The sequence below is a fragment of the Gallinula chloropus genome, assembly GCF_964237585.1.
Source record: "Gallinula chloropus genome assembly, chromosome: 21".
In the NCBI taxonomy this organism is placed as follows: Eukaryota; Metazoa; Chordata; class Aves; order Gruiformes; family Rallidae; genus Gallinula; species Gallinula chloropus.
The window spans coordinates 9,987,918-9,993,041 of NC_140106.1; positions in this window are offsets into that span (position 1 = coordinate 9,987,918).

The following is a 5,124-nucleotide window of genomic DNA, read 5'->3' on the forward strand; positions in this document are numbered from 1 at the left end:
CAGAGCCTGTTTTCTTCCACCCCGTTCTTCAAGATTGTTCTAAAAGCCAAAGACAAGATACATTTAGTAATTGTTCCCAAGAGCTTTGTTCTTTTAGGGCTATGGGAGTATTTAAACTGAGTTCTCATTAAGGGAAAGAATGGTATTCCTCAAACAGCCCACTTGGATGTGGCTGACAGAGAGGAAGAATTTGGGAGATTTCTGTTGGGTTTTGGTCAGGCGCCTTGCTTTTGTCAGTGTCACCGGAGCTGCTCAGCGCTGCCTGCAGTTTTAACACCCCCAGGAATACCAAACTCTATAAAATAACTAGATGATGAGAGAATGAATTTCAAAAATGTAAAATTAAAACTTTCTCTTGACCTTTTTCTGTGAAACTGTTCTGTGAAGCAAGTATAAAAGCCTGCAGAGACAAAACTGGTATTGAACTGTGTGCCTGCTCTGCTGGTCATTAGCACTGCAGTGCAATCACTTTGTGTGAAGAGCTCAAATAGTAATTGATTTAGTTTTTCCCCATGGCTCACCAGGTTTGAATTGTCAGGCTGAATTAATAATTTGTGGGACCTGCAAAGGTACTAAATCTTAAATGACCTTTTAACATTAATTAGGGTCTCACATGGAGACGTACACTGTGATAATAGAAGTGGTGACAAATCAATAGATTTATTGAGACATCACTCACCCCATGAACGATATAAGCAAATATTTAGCTTACTGCTCCTGGCAATACTTGTGCTAACTGTAAGCATTTGGATTGCCTGTGTTAGTTCATTTTGAGGCCTTGAGAGGAAGAACATTAAATGCTGGAATGTGCAGAAGCAGATGCAGAAGCAGGGGCCTGCTCTGCCTTTCTCCTGTAAGGATCTAAGACTTTCCTGTGTGTTGTTCTCTGCCTGCAGCACTGTGTACTTGAGTGTGTGCTAGAAACTTCTCAATGTAATGCAAAGCCAGCTCAGTCACACTAGAGAACAGCAGCTCTTCCAAATAACTGCTTGGGGGCTTGGGGGGTGCACACCAGGAGCTGCGACTCACAGTAACAATGGGGCTGTGTGCTTGCAGCAGATCTGCTGCATGTGACTGACAGGACACTGACAGGAAGGTGATGTCCAACTATTTCCAGCTCTTTCTGTGTCAGCTTTGCCTTATCATTATTTATCTGTACTGCTGCATGGCCAGTGACCTGCAGCTGAGACCAGGTTGCACTCACACACATGCATGCTTCAGGACTCTTTCCTAGAGCCTGGAGCTTGTGCCACCTCAGCAGGAAAAAAAGAGAGAAGAAAGGGAATTGCCTGTAGTAGTGCAGGCAGACTTGTTGCCCTGCTCATTAGTATGTCCCCAGCCTTTTACTTGCCTGGAAATAGCTGATGAAGATGTGCTGCTGTCTTCCCATATAAAGCTACTGATGCCCATTTCAGTTGTCGTTGGCTGCACAGTGACTTCCCTTCTCCCAGTTTTCTCTTTCCCAATCCTGCTGGCTGTAAGGCATTGCTACATTTCTTTGTCCCCACTCTGCCATTGAATACTATCTTTTCATTTTCCAGCGACATCCAAAATCAGAACAGAGAGCTGCTGGGAACAGCCCATTTATGGAAAGGAAATCCAGAGCAGCCATGAACTGAGGCATACAGGAATAAGGAGTTAGGCAGATGCAGGAATGGAAACTAATTTTAGTTATTCCATTGCAAGCTCATCACACTGTCAGTGTCACACTCTTCTTTATCTCCCATATCACATCCAACAGTTACCTCATGCCACAGCTATCTCCTGACAGAGACCATTGTAGGGCGTTTTTGTAATAATTTCATCCATGTATTTTGGAAAACTTTAAATCACATGCTGTGATGGTTGCTAGAGCACATTAACTTGCATCACTCCTACGTCCCTGAAACAACACATACAATCATGGTGTCCTGATTAGAGAGCAGCCTTGAATTTAAATCCCTGCATTTGCACAGCTTTTGAAAAGGATTTTGGGTTTGCCCAGTATGGATTTTAAAAACAAGCTATCTTGCTGTTGATTTAGTCTGAATGTTGAGATGTGCTCAAAGTCCTGCAGTAGAGATGTGTCTTATACAGCCCTATGCTGTGCAGTGGAAAAATATGTGGAATTATTTCAGAGACCTCAGTGTTTTTGAGGGCTGGTTAACATCACTAAAGGCACTCCCATTCTTCCATTAAAACACACCCTTTTCTTCAGTAATGCTGTATTGCTTATGGGAAAAGCAGTGGTGTGGCTGAGAGCAGCACCTCTCTGCCTTGTATAGTAAACTCTCAGGCTTGACATTATATATTTTTCTCCAGTGCTTTAGCACAGAAACAGATGTTCCCTTGTTTGCTATAAGGCAAATCCCGTGCCAGAGCAGGATGGGATAGGGTATGTTCTTGTGGGGAAGCAGGACATTGCATCTTGAGCTCTGGAAATTAGGGCAGGATTGCTGGCTGTGCTACCTCGGGCAAGTGGTTTGATAAATGTTCTTCTGTGAAACAGATCTGCTTTCCTTTGCTATCCTGTGTGTCTCTTCACACACAGTGTAGCTTCTTGGAGGGACAGCATTTCTTTCTTATCTATTGCACATATAAGCATCTAACTGTGCTGCTGACAAACAAGCATAACATTTAAATGAAAACTGTAAAGCTTTCTGAAATCATAGGGCACTGGAAATGTTTGATTCTTCTTAGGTTTCATGTTCCTACCCTAAATGTGGGAATTTGGAATTACAGTTTGAATGTCTATAAGGAACGTTCCCAGAACCATGTAGTGCATGAAAGTCCTTCCCTTGTGAAATCTGAAATGAATGCTCTTACCTCCACATTCCAGCCACAGTTTTACCTGTGATATTTACATTTGTATATAGGCAGGGAGGCAAAATCAGTGTCTTCTCCCCCTCCAACAGATTATTTAATTGGATGTTTTTTCATCAAATGTATCTTCAATTTTTTTTTTAAAAAGACGAACTCAGAAACATTTGCTTTTCAGTAATGCTTCTGTATTTAACCAAGAACAGTTCTATATTCCTCTACTGAAACCTTAATCTCTTTGGTTTTGCTTGATGGTGTTTTGTAAGACAGTCCTTTAATAGAACCCATTAAAAAAACAGAGAAAAATGGAAAACAACCCCAACCTCCAAACCGTTTTGTTATGGTCTAGTATGTAATATTCTAATTTTTAAATTTTCATTAAATTTGTTAAGGTATGGACTACTGAACCAAAATCCACCTGAGTTTACATGTGGAGAAATTACATGTGACATTGTAACTGATTGGCAAACTTTATTCTGTGTGTAGCTGTTCATACCCAGAAAGCCCAGGACAGGCAAGCAAACATAGATCCCTTTCTCCTGGGAAAGGTTCCACATCCCCATCTACTCTGTGTTAGTGAGAGCAGGTGTTCCTCTGTTCTAAAAATCAGAGTAAGGGTGAGGATGCTTGAAAAACACTTCACATTCTTTTTTTCCCCCCACTTCCTCTTACCCAGAGGAGCATCACACCCTTTCCATCTTGTATATCGTCGACCTTGACACTTCGTACAGCCCTCCTTCACTTTCTAGCCTTTCAGCACCCAGCTTGCTTCACACATTCCTCCTCAAACCCGTGCTCTTCTGCTCCCTCTTGACAGAAGAAGCCGTGGAGGCATCAGCTTGGAGGAAGTTGTGGGGTGCCTGAGATTAGAGTCTATTTTGGAGCCCCACAATCTTCAGGACTGACCCTTTCGACAGCTGAGCTGGTCTCGGGAGTTGCTGCGTAGCCTTGGCTCCCACTCTGTCAGCTCCACTCAGATTCATGCCCCATCTGCTCAGCACTGTGAGAGGAAAGGCTCAGCTCTCCTTGCTCTCTGGGCTGGTTACACCTCTGGTTCTTACCATGGCATAAGAATGGAGAGTGTCCACCCCATCGTGCCAGCTCCAACAGGATGGGCAAAGCATTAATTAAACAGTGCTATATACACGCTGAGTGTTGTTCCCTGACACTGCCAGGCTCGGTGCACAGGCTCAGGCTTTCATTAGCTGTGTTTTCCCACGTACAACTGCAGCTTCACTGGGGAAATGAACACAAACTTCCTAGGAGTGAGGGCCAAGAGACCTTTCTCTCAATCTGCCTGCCTGATGTGCCTTAAATGTGATCATTGTTTATGCTACAGATTGAATAATAATTACACAGTGATCCTCATTAATGTTCCTTCTCCAGCTACCTCAGTTAATCTATTTAGCATAGATTTTATTTTTGAGGGCAATTTCCTTTCTAGGATACTTATTGTGCATGTGAATTTCATTGCATGTGAAAAAAAAAAAGGCTAAACCTCTTCATTTCAGTGACATAAAATAAAGCCCTTTTGTTAAACATTTTAATTCAGTTTTTTTTTAAAAAAGAGAGTCATGTGTTAAATTCATCAGCCTGAAATCTAAGGAAACAGGAAGCTGCTTTTATATCAAATGTACTCTGGGTATTCCTCACCTGGTAAATCGCCAGCAGGGTCTCAATTGAATCAGCTAGGAAACTCAGCAAAAGCTGGTTTGAATATAATGCAGCAGGCTGCATTGTGCTGCAGTATGCTATTGTTCAAGGAGTTATCAAAACAAGAATGGAAACACCAAAACAGTTGGAATTTCTGAGCAGTAATTGTGTTCTTAATGAGCCACTGAATCGGGATGATGTATTTGTGGGTTAGGAAGTCTGTGCTGTGTGCACACTACTTAACATATTTATATCTGCAGGGTGTGAAATTACAGATTTAAAGAAAGTATGTCTAGATTTAGCAGGGTTTAGATAGGTCAGTAGCCTAACCTCTGCTCAGAGGCAGTGTCAGTGCTGTTAGGTCACTGCTGGAGCAGTTAAAGGAGCAGTGAAATGCTGTTTGCTTTATCACCCCGCGAGCCAGATTTGCAGAACAGACAAAGTTTTAATTCATAGGGAAGCAGAGTGAACCTAGACAAGAGCCTCTGGCTCTAGAACTGTTTTTCTGGATTAACAGAATAACAGAGAGCAGGTTGCACTCAAATCTGATTCAAGGGGTGGGTGCAGTCCTTGAAATAGCCAATGTGTCATAATGAGAGAGGATATTCAGCTAAAAACCTGAGACAGATATAAATGCTAAAGAAATCCTTTTGAATTCAATCTCATAGAAAA